Genomic DNA, 13,320 nt, shown 5'->3' with positions numbered 1-13,320 from the left:
TCTCCGTGGACACCTCAACCCAGCCCACCATCACAAGCCCAGTAAATCCAGCCCACACCCAATATCCCCATCAACAAGATATGATTTAATTGTTTTTTTTAGTACATTAGGGATTTGTGGATTGAATCTAATAATTAGAAGAACCGATTTGCCCGGTGAAAACCGGTTAAATAAAAAAATATGAAGAGACAAAATTGCCTTTACTAAAAATAGAAAAAGTCATGAGAATGACTAAAAGTGTCCAAAAAATAATAGTCTAAGATGTTAAATAGCAAAAATGATAGTCTGGGACTAAAATTGGAATTGACACCAAAGATAAGGGACCTTTGGTGGAATTAACTCTATCTACAATATCAAATGATAACATTAGCTCGATCTATGTACTTATTTTTCATTAGAAGAACAAGAAACCTATAAGTGACTAACCGCTTGCTTGAAATCTTTAAAGAGAGTTTCAAATTTATAGTTTCTTGCAACATGATATGTTTACATGCAAACTCATAACATTATAAAAAATTGAATTAAAAATAACTTCAGTCAAGTTTTATTAACAGAACCAGACACATAAAATGAGATGGTAATAAGAATATAAAGCTAGGCATATTTTTTTTTTATCCTATATTAAAAACATTTTCCGACTTTGTCAATAATTTTATAATTGAGTTATATAAAGCTATGATCTAGAATTAGAAAAGTGATGAAAATGAAATGTAAGACTCCTTTTTATTTAAAATATAAAAATAAAATTAGTGTCATATATAATTGTGTTTTATTGCTTTACATCACAAGGGAAATGCATGTGATAAATTGAACTTTCCGTAAAACCAATGTGTAGCCTTTTCACAAAAAGATATGATAGGGGTAATAATCTAACCCTACAAATAATGCCCCTTTTCCAAATCCACTTTACTTTACTTGAGGGTTTCCTTCGTGTTGAAGATATATTTATCAAACGAGAGAGACAGATTAACAAATTTTTGTGGCAGCACATGATGGAGGAATGAATGTAATTATCCTATAAAGTTTCAAACACACAAAACATACAACATTAATGTACTTACCTAATATATGTGTCTACACAAAGTTTGGGATAAGAAGGCGACTGCTTAACAAATTTAATTATATTCCTTTTACTCAACTGCACTTATATGGACTTTAAAGCCATTGCTTCATAAAACCCTAGAAGAGATTTTAAATTTTTATCTATAAAAAATTGTAAATAAATCAATAACATTCGTAAGTATTTTAATATTTTTTAAGTGTGATCTTGTTAAAATTGAAGAGTTTAAAGTGTATGGTTAGTTTCATTGATGTGTATAGTTACTATAAGCTTGATCAATTTTATATAAGAGCATTGTGATTTAAGCTCATTTTACATTATGGATATATTAGACCTGACCTAAACTTTTAAAACCAGACCTGACCTAAATTTTTAAAACTAAAAGGTGCAAACCCAAGACAAAGCATGCAAACTGAGGGCCAATCTTGGGAGGTTTGGTGGACTAGGCATGAGCTCGGAAAATGTACCCGAGAGACCCATCCAGGGTCAACTAAAGGCTACCAAAGGAAGTGGAGGTTGAGTTAGTTCTTGGTCTTGAGGTTGGCAATGCCTTGGACTCGTCCACCAGGGTCGACCATGACATAAGAAACGGAAACCGTGAGGATGCTTGGTCCCAAGGTTGACATGGGACCCTAGAGTTAGACTTTGGGGTTGGCCGGCATGACAGTGGTGCGAAGACCGAGGGAGTATTGCGAGGATGCCCTATCCGCGTGAAAGTTGTTTGAAGGGCTAGTATAAATAATTGATTCCTTGTATAGTCTCGGATCGAACATGCTATGTCTTGTCCTGAGACTTTCCTTTGTAATATTCAAGTGTTTTTTTTAATAGCATACTAGATTTTTTTATCTCTTTCAAAATTATCTTCGTCTCTTATCTTATTTACTATTTATCCTTAATCTTATCCATGCAGGGTGGATACACACAAGTTAGATTAGAATTGTCATTGATAAGTGTATAATTTATACACTTTGACATCATTTGTTAAGTTTATTTTATGTGCTTCTTCTTGTATTTAGTGCATTAACTTATCAATTTTGCATGTTTTAGTTATCTTTTGAGACTAACTCATATGTTTTTATGTATTTGTTGATTAAGGTGCCAAAATTTAGATAACTTTGAGCTAAGAAAATGACTAAAACATTACTTGGTAAGCCTAAAATTTGTGTTTTGAATGATGTTGATCATATGGAAAAATCAATGTAAAATTGGAGTAAAAGTGTGCAAAACTGAAATTCCTATCCAAAATTACCACATTTTGATCCTAACTTGATTTAGAAAGGTTCAATTGAAGTGATTTTAATGCCATTGAAAAGCCAACTCAAAGATATACAACTCTTATGGAGATAACAAATCCTAATTCTAAAGTTACAAAGGTAAAATAAAATAACATAGAAGTCAAAGTTGCAACATAGAGTTTCTCTTTACGGCTATGTTTGGCAGAGCTTATTTAGGAGCTTATAGCTTATTTTAAGATACTAATAAGCTATAAGCTCTGTTTGGTAATGTTCTCAAAATAAGCTAGTAGCTTAAAATAAGAGCTTATTTTGAAACGCTACTTAGGGTAGCTTTTCAAAAATAAGCTAGTAGCTTTTTAACTTTTTTCCATCTTTATCCTTATTATTTTAAATAAATGACATCCTTTACCCCTCCTCTCAATTAAAACCCTTTTGACATTTTCTTTTCATTATGTTTGGTAGTAATTTCAGTTTGACATTTATGTTTGAACATTAATTTTTTTATGAACTAATCTTATGAATTATAAACATTTTTTTTACTTTATATATTTTCAAATATATGTTCTTACTTTATATTTTATTTAAATATATTGATTTCATTATTTTATATTTTAATATATAAACAAACCTATTTAAATTTAAAATTATTTAAATTGTATGAAGATGTCCTTTTTAGTCTTTTTACATTCATCGGCTTATCAAAAAGCTAATTTTATCAAACACTTTTAAGCATAACAGCTAGCTTAACAGCTCTTAAGATTTCAGCTTCGAGCTTATAGCTTTTCAGTTTTCAGCTACTTTTCAGCTTTCAGCTACCTTTTCAGCTAGGTTTGCCAAACATAATAGCCTACGACTCTGTTTGGCAGAGCTTATAGCTTATTTTAAGCTACTAATAAGCTATAAGCTCTGTTTGGTAATGTTCCTAAAATAAGCTAGTAGCTTAAAATAAGAGCTTATTTTTTAACGCTACCTAAGGTAGCGTTTCAAAATAAGCTAGTAGCTTCCTAACTTTTTTTCCATCTTTAATCTTATTATTTTAAAGAAATAACATCATTTACACTTCTCAATTAAAACCTTTTTGACTTTTTTTCTTCAATATGTTTAGTTGTAATTTCAATTTGACATTTTTGTTTGAACATTGATTTTTGTATGAATTAATCTTATGAATTATAAACATTTTGTTTTACTTTATATGTTTTCAAATATATGATCTTACTTTATATTTTATTAAAATATATTGATTTCACTATTTTATTTTTAAATATATAAACAAACCTATTTAAATTTAAACTATTTAAATTGTATGAAGATGTCCTTTTTAGTCTTTTTACATTTATCAGTTTATCAAAAAGCTAATTTTACCAAACACTTTTAAGAATAACAGCTAGCTTAACAACTCTTCAGATTTCAGCTTCGAGCTTATAGCTTTTCAGTTTTCAGCTACTTTTCAGCTTTCAGTTACCTTTTTCATCTAGGTTTGCCAAACATAGCCTACAACAAAAAATTTCTCGCCACAATATTCAAAGACACCAAATTGTAGGACTAGAAAACTTATTAGCTAGTGCTTAATTTTGTTAATTAAGACACCATTCTCTATGTATTCGACACGCTAAGAATTTCCTTAAGTTTTAATTATTAAACTACCATACAACAACTCTGTGCACTTGCGGAGCTTGTCAAGTTTTTGGTGCCCATTTGTGGGGATAGAATTGATACTTGAATTGCAACTATACAAATCTGATCATGCAAGTGCACTTGTCATTTTTTAGTATAGAAAGTTGAGTAACGTGTGTCGTATCCCACAAGGACTACGAGTACTAACTAGTACAAACTGAGATTTTATTATCTAATCTAAATATGTGTTGAAGAATCAAATAGGAATTAAAAAAAAAAAACTAATTGATACCCAAGACAAATAAAGAAAACCAAACAAGATTGAAGAAATTACTCAATAAATAAAAAGGTATTTAAATCCATGAATCCCCTAAGACATCATTGACCATAATAAATAAAGAATGCCAACAACAGTTGTATATTCTTAAGACTTCCTAATTCATGTCAATCTCTTTCTCAAGAGTATTAGAAACTAATCTTTAAGTTGATTAATTAGAATCCTTTATAAATCAAAACCCCTCTAAAGAGTGCATCAAAGATTTGTAAGTTCTACTGAATGATTTGACTTGAACCGTTGATGTCATCCTATCTCTGGGGTTGTAATCCACTCTTTCCAATCGTCAATCGGGATAGATCTACCCATACTAAGGATATCTCTACCACAAAATACGTGCATCAATCAAGAATTTAATAAGCCGGCAATTATCAATTCAAGAACAATAGATAACACGATTGAATCAAAAGAAAAACACTTATTTTATACGGAGTACTTCGTAGTAAGAAACAATCAAGAATAATGTTTCATCATAGGGTTCATCATATACCCAAGTACTACAAAGTTTAGTCAAAAGAATTGAAGAGCATAGAAAATATCCTATAATCCGCTAAGAATTTTTTATTTCAAGCCTTTCCGAGATGTAAATATACCTCCCCAAGAGTGGTTAAAGCCCCCAAAAATGTCTTGGAATCTTTCTTGAAGTTTAACTAGGGGTCAAAAAAAACCCTCAAAAAAGATCTCAAAATGGACTTAAATACCCTTTTTCACCAGTTGACATGGTCTTGTCACATCCCGTGCCCAGTAACACCGCCCAAGTGACACGGCCAAGGCATAGACGTGTCACCTAACGTGTCGAGTTTAAAATCTTCTTCATTTTTGGCCTTGTTCTGCTTTAAATCTTTGAAAAATCAAACATGAAAGTTGTAACATATTATGCTACCTTTCCATAGACACTTGAATTACTTTAGTTAGAATTCATATGAAAGAGATATAACTGAAATACTATCAGCATGTCACAGGGTCATGTCCCTGGGCGCCTCAAAATATACCTACCTTTTTTACCCGCTTTTTCCCAAATGTCTTAAAACTCTAAACATGAAAGTTATTGTAGAGTATTGTCATAACTTTTCATAGACACTTGAATCACCTCAATTTGATTTCATATGAGAGAGAGATATGACAAAAGTACTCTCAACATATCGCAAGGTGGTGTCCCTAGGGCGTGTCAAATTCTTTCCAATTTTTCAGCCTTGATTTGTCTTTGAATATCTGAAAGCTATCAACATGAAAGATGTAAGAAACTTGAATTTCTATTGACACTTCAATCACCTCAATTGAACTCTATATGAAACAGATATGACAAAAATATTTTTTTTTAAATGAGAAAAAAAAAACTTTTATCATATCTTTATATGTTACAAATTGCATATTTTGCATCCTATATTTACTCAGAAAATCCTAAAGATCAAATATTAATGAATTGAGCATCATATTCTATCAAAATAAATGAGATATAAGAAAAATTATTAGAAATAAGTGCAATTAAGCACTTATCAAGAATCCATATGCAGGAGTTAATTAAAGAAAATTGAGTTTTTGGTTCTATGTCAAATGGCTTGAGATAAATGAAAATTACAAGTTTGTCATTATGGTTGTTGCTGGTGAGTTCACAAGAATGACAAGATGTAAATGGAGGACTAGAATTGAAAAGTATAAAACTAAATGTGCAACTAGAATTGAAAAGTATAAAACTAAATGTAGAATTAACGTAATAGTGTACTAAGGATGATCACAGTTGGATTCGAACCATAGGAATTAAATGGAACGGTTCTGGTTAGGGTTCCATAATATTAGGAACGGTTCCAAACCAAAAAAAAAATAAAATTTAACTATTATTTAACTAAAGTTTAAATTTTAAATAAAAATTTATAGTTTAACTATAACAATTACTTTTATTTTTTTTAACTTTAATAAAGTTTAAATATTTGATACAACCTTTTTTTTTAAAGTTTAGAATGAAAAAATTCAAAAAAAAAAAAAAAGAAGTAATTGTTGGATTTTGACATTTTAGAAAAAATAGAAAACAAAATTTAAAAAAAAAAATCGGTTAGAACCAACGGTTCAAACCAGAACCGTCGGTTCCTATTCCGATTCCTCATTTTTCAAAACTGGGAATTGCCGATTCGAAATTGAAACCAAATCATGGTCATCCCTTGTACAAATGAAAAACTTAACTCATTTTTGTCAACAAAAAGGCGAAATCCTTCACCCTAATCCGACAAGATGGTGGAAGGGTAAATCACGGAAATCCTACTAGAAGGCTACCACATTAGGTGTAATTCTCATATTGCGGTTGATATGTATTAATCTTGCGTCCTTACTCACAATTTATCACTTGAGTACCAATTCAGCTACCAACCAAAAAAAAAAAAAATTAACTCAACTTGAATATATATATTGGAGGATACAGTGCCAAAACCTCTTTATTACCCAATAATTATGAAACTAGATAACTAGGCAAGAGAACACACAGTGGCAGCATTGAAATGAATTATTATTATCATATTGCTTACAGATACAACTGGCAAGCAGCACATAGAGACGAGAGAGGATAAAATGTCTAAAACAAAACCAACAATCATAGTATGGACATACAGTTTCAAAATGGCAATAATAATTGCAAGTAGCAGCAGGCAGGCCACAATAACATACATACAGTACGTACAAGGTGGATGGATTTCCCCCCTCAAATCATCATCAACATCAACAACAACAAATTAATAATGGAGCTTTTGGTAAATAATATAATAATTGCAAAACATGGTTTTTGATAATATGAAATGACCATTCAATGCATGTTTGCCCCAATAAGTGCTCCCTTTCATATCAACCCTGCAATCAAAAGTTGAAATATTCTATATTTGGCAAATAAAGGTGGTGCTTAGTGGAACCCCAATACACACAACCAGCTTCATATTTATATATATATATATANATGGTTTTTGATAATATGAAATGACCATTCAATGCATGTTTGCCCCAATAAGTGCTCCCTTTCATATCAACCCTGCAATCAAAAGTTGAAATATTCTATATTTGGCAAATAAAGGTGGTGCTTAGTGGAACCCCAATACACACAACCAGCTTCATATTTATATATATATATATATATATATATATATATATATATATATATATATATATATATATAAAACCAGCTTAGTTGTCGTGAGTGGTCGTGCACTCTTATCTTTTAAGAGCGGTTTGAGTTCAAATCCACTCTTGTATGAAAAAATTAATATGGCCAGCACTTTGCCCCTTAATTGGGCCGAGCTAGTGAGTATGGTACGGGTTTAAAAGTCCGTCTTACAATTAGGGTCTACTCAAGACTCCTCGTGGCTTGACAAAAAAAAAATAGTAATATATAATATAAGTTAGGTCAAGAAATTTATTTATATAATTAATATTATATATAGGGTTATTTTGGGGGTGGGGGGTGGGGCATTACAAGTGAATATAATGTGCCTAGCACAATGTATATGATCAATAAGGTAATTGGATAATTTGGTCCCATGTGACACATTAAATCCATTACTATATACAATCAATTGCAAACATCTTAATGTAACCTTTTACCTAGCTAGCTTAGCTAAAAGGAGGTAGAGAATATGGAATGCAATATTTTTTTTTTCTTGAGACGATACACGCTATATAAAAAAGAGAAAGTTACAAGTAAAATTTAATATAAACGGTAGATAATTATTTACGTACATCTAAAGCATCACATCAGTATTTCTGGCGCTCCTTTGCGTGCAAAACATAAAAAGAAAACCGTGCATCATATCATAAAGATAAAGATAATATGCATTTATAGATCGCTCTATTATTGCTTCTTCTTATTTCTTTTTTTCACTCCTTGCCTTTCTTACTAAAACTCTTTTTTCTAAAACCTAAATCCTTTTCAAACACAAAGCTTTAACTCAGTTGTGTAATGCCTTGCTAAGTTATTGTTTTGGGGATGATTTATGAGGCGAGAAGTCTCATATATATTTGGTTTTCGCCTAATTCTCTTGCCTCCATTGTACTAGTCAAGCGTTACAAATTGAACTAATAATAATATACCTATAAGATAAGGTGAGAACAAGTTCTCAAATATAAATTGCAAAGTAATGCTAACCATTAATTTGAGATATTAAAATTTAAGAAAGAAAAAAAATGTGATAGCAATTTAGTAAATATTTCAAACTTTTAAACATTGAAAGTGCACTACGCAAATCTATAAAGTGTATCAGATGATATGTAAAAGTGTAACTTTATAGTTTAGTGGGAATCATTGATCTTGAGTGCACTTTTACATATCAATCGATATATTTAAGTCACGTTCGCACATTTTACAGAAATACCAATTTTTACTTGAATCAGCGCGCGCGTGTGTGTACCAATACTATAATGTGAACCTGTGTACCATTATGCATCGTAGATCTTGCTCGATCTTGTGGTTTATAATGATTTTGACATGGTAAATATATACCACGATACCAATGCATCACTACATAACTGCACCAGATGCACCACTCCTCAAATCTTGGCCGTCCAATCACATATCTCAACAGTCCATGAGAGTTTGCAAGTTCACATGATAGCAATGGTTCACACATGAAACAAACCTTTTATATATATATATANTATATATATATATATATATATATATATATATATATATATATATATATATATATATATATATATATATATATATATATAGGGTAGGGTTCCAGTGAAACCACTTGCTTAGGTAAAATCGTGAGATCACATCTTGTGCATCCATGTAATACTTTTTAATGGTCTAGATTGATTTACACACACACTTCGTACGCACACATTTAATTACCGTTCGCACATACTTCAACTTGGAATCTTAATCAATCTAGACCATTAAAAATTTTTGAGATCAAATCTTGTACATCTATCACCATTCGCACACATTTAATCACCGTTTGCACACATTTAATCACTGTCCGCACACACTTAATCACCATTCACACACATTTTATTACCGTTCGCACACACTTCAACTTAGCATCTTAAATCAATCTAGACCATTAAATTATTAAATGGATGCACAAGATCTGATCTCACGATTTTATCTAAACAAGTAATCTCATATGATCCTAACTCTTTGTATATATATATATATATATATATATATATATATATATATATATATATATATTGCCTTTTTCGGTGCGGTTGTTTGAGATGCGTGGTTTGTGTGCTTAAGGTGAGTCAGTGGTGAAACTTAATGTGAGTGAACCTAAAGCTTTAGGTGCGTGGTTTTTTTTCTTAAGGTGCGCGAGTTGTTGAAACTTAAGGTGCACCATTTAAAAACCTTAGGTGCGTGGTTTGTGTTCTTAAGGTGTCCGGTTTGTGTACTTAAGGTGCGTCGATTTAAAGTTTTAGGTGCGCGTGATTTGTGTTTTAAAGGTGCTTTGTTTATTGTGTGCTTAAGATGCGTGGTTTGTGTACTTAAGGTACGCCATTGTAATGCTTAAGGTGCGTAACTGCACAACCGCACGGGAACCTTTCCCCGGCCCCCACCTGACCCCTTCCCTCTATATTATATATATATATATATATATATATATATATATATATATATATATATATATTTATTTATTTATTTATTTATTTATTTATTTATAAAGAGCCTAGGTCTGGCCGAATATGGGCTAGACCCAGCCCAAAACTTTAAAAAAAACAAGTTTCATCGTCTTTCTCTTCATGGTCGTAACCTAGCGCAGCAACCATGATCGACGAACGTGAAGCAGCTCAGCGACGGAACCAACAGCAGCGAAGTGTCACAGACCGGACGTCGGCGTCGCTTGAGGGAGGAGAAGGCAACAGTATAGTTTCTCTCACTTTCTCAACCCTCTCTTGATGGTGTNTATATATATATATATATATATATATATATATATATATATATATATATATATATATATATATATATATATATATATATAGGGTAGGGTTCCAGTGAAACCACTTGCTTAGGTAAAATCGTGAGATCACATCTTGTGCATCCATGTAATACTTTTTAATGGTCTAGATTGATTTACACACACACTTCGTACGCACACATTTAATTACCGTTCGCACATACTTCAACTTGGAATCTTAATCAATCTAGACCATTAAAAATTTTTGAGATCAAATCTTGTACATCTATCACCATTCGCACACATTTAATCACCGTTTGCACACATTTAATCACTGTCCGCACACACTTAATCACCATTCACACACATTTTATTACCGTTCGCACACACTTCAACTTAGCATCTTAAATCAATCTAGACCATTAAATTATTAAATGGATGCACAAGATCTGATCTCACGATTTTATCTAAACAAGTAATCTCATATGATCCTAACTCTTTGTATATATATATATATATATATATATATATATATATATATATATATATATTGCCTTTTTCGGTGCGGTTGTTTGAGATGCGTGGTTTGTGTGCTTAAGGTGAGTCAGTGGTGAAACTTAATGTGAGTGAACCTAAAGCTTTAGGTGCGTGGTTTTTTTTCTTAAGGTGCGCGAGTTGTTGAAACTTAAGGTGCACCATTTAAAAACCTTAGGTGCGTGGTTTGTGTTCTTAAGGTGTCCGGTTTGTGTACTTAAGGTGCGTCGATTTAAAGTTTTAGGTGCGCGTGATTTGTGTTTTAAAGGTGCTTTGTTTATTGTGTGCTTAAGATGCGTGGTTTGTGTACTTAAGGTACGCCATTGTAATGCTTAAGGTGCGTAACTGCACAACCGCACGGGAACCTTTCCCCGGCCCCCACCTGACCCCTTCCCTCTATATTATATATATATATATATATATATATATATATATATATATATATATATATATTTATTTATTTATTTATTTATTTATTTATTTATAAAGGAAGTCTGACTTAAAGCCAACCCATGATGAATGTGCAGTGGTAGCAAATTAAATTGTAATTCAACCAAGCTTTCCCAAGATCCAACAATAATTAAAGCCAACCAGTTAGGTCAAATTTATCTTTTTGACCTTTGGGTTCAGATAAAAAGCATAGAATACATATGAAAGGCACTTTATTAATTAACTCTAAGATGCAATCTCAAATATTTTAATTATTTAAGTATTTGTTTGTATAAGGTTTGTCTGCCATTATATTTCATAAGTCATGTCATGGACGGTTATAAACCTCATTTTCACAAACTATTAAAAAATACATTTTATAACCTTCACACATTGTGAAAGTAAATGGAGAGTTTGTGGGATAGTATGTACTGAGGATGAGATTATATTAATAGAATAGAAGGTTGAGAAAATAGTGGCTTGGGGAAGATTATATTACAAGACTTAGGTTATTCTCACTTAATTACTACGAAGCTCGATTGACCAACTTACACACTCATGAAGGCAGATTGTATCATACACAGATTAATCTTCGTTCATATTGGATCAGTCCAATTAAGGGGCAAAGTGCTGGCCAGATTGATTTTTTCATACTAAAAAGGGATTCCATCTCCTAATTTTCTCTTAATAAGAAACAAGAGTGCACGGCCACTCACGCCAACCAAGCTGGTTAGAACGTTATTGCCTTTTACATAACACGCAATTGATGTTGGAGTTATAGTACTTGAGTTTAGACCAATATGAGCTAAATACTAATATTATTTATGTGAGCACACGCGAGTGTGTATATATATGGATAATGAAGTGAAATAGTGTGGTTTAAATTTGTAGGAGACAATGTTGATGAAAACCACATGGAGCTTGTGACAATAATATATATAAAGGACAGGTAGGTCTTTGTCTGATTTTAAGTGATATGTATATATGGAGTATCGTTCATCACAAGATAATTGTCATCATTTGAGGCATGGATTTCCAATAGTAAGATCAAATATGACAAACTATTAGCTATATCTCAAAGTACATTTATAATGTAGGGTTTTTTATGGTGCCCAAAAGCTTTGTGCCCACACTTTCTCATATTATTTGTCCGTATTTCCCATTCTGATATATATAGAAACAGGTGCAACTTATCACCCACTTGCACTATATGAACCCTACATTTTAAAATTATTGTGAATACCAAAGCTATAAACTTTATGGTACAAAATCAGTTTATTTATAATATATATATATATTTTTAAGTAATATTAATATGAACTGTAGGTCAGAACAAAATAAAAGCATTCAGCAGAAGCTCTATCTTATTATCTTTTTTTTTTTAGAATTGTGATGGGCTGTAATATCTGTTCATAGCTACTTTATCAACCTATTGAACCCACTCCCTATCTCCAGAGAGGCTCGAACCCACTCCCTTTCACATGGGAGTGTACACCGGTGCCACTAGACCACAAGGTCTTTGGCCTGTTACAATTTTATTATTCACATAAAAATATACAAAATATTTTTTTTTTGACTTTTCTTTTATTTTTATATTTTTGGCCCACCATTAGTAGTAGTACTATTATTTTTTTTAAAAATGAGTAATTAGAGCTTTGTTTGGCTTGCAAGTGCAAGTGATGCAAGTTTATATACTTCAATTTTATAAGGTAAACCATAACAGAGACTAAGAATATTTTAAAAAAATGCAAAAGTGCCTTAATTTGGAAACAAACTCTGACATGTAGTACCAATACACAGTAGAATTCAATCTTAAGATAAAGTTTGGGCTTGGGCAGAATCATTATTGGGCCCTTTGGCCCACTGAAATGAGGTTTGGCATCCTAGGGGTAGGGGAAATGCCCTTGCCTAAAGAAAGTAATAATGCTTTGTTTTGACCACTAAAAATTTAGTGACTTCAACAAGGGAATGAGAGCTGCACAATCTTCATATACTTTGCCCATACCATATCAGAAATGCACAAAACTATGTATACATTATTTCCCAAAATTGGTTCTTATAAAGGATTCGCCATTCGATGATGTTAAGGTACAAGCGGCTTAAGAGTAAACCTGGAAGTTCAATCCGCGAGCGCCAATTTGGCTGTCTTCTTGCTGATTTGCTGTAAACCATCAAGCCTTTGAAAGATAGAAGAATTCTCGCCCCCCCCCCCCCCCCCCCCCCCCCCCCCCC

Source organism: Ipomoea triloba, chromosome 11 (assembly GCF_003576645.1).
Source record: "Ipomoea triloba cultivar NCNSP0323 chromosome 11, ASM357664v1".
Taxonomy (NCBI): domain Eukaryota; kingdom Viridiplantae; phylum Streptophyta; class Magnoliopsida; order Solanales; family Convolvulaceae; genus Ipomoea; species Ipomoea triloba.
This window is presented reverse-complemented; position numbering follows the sequence as displayed.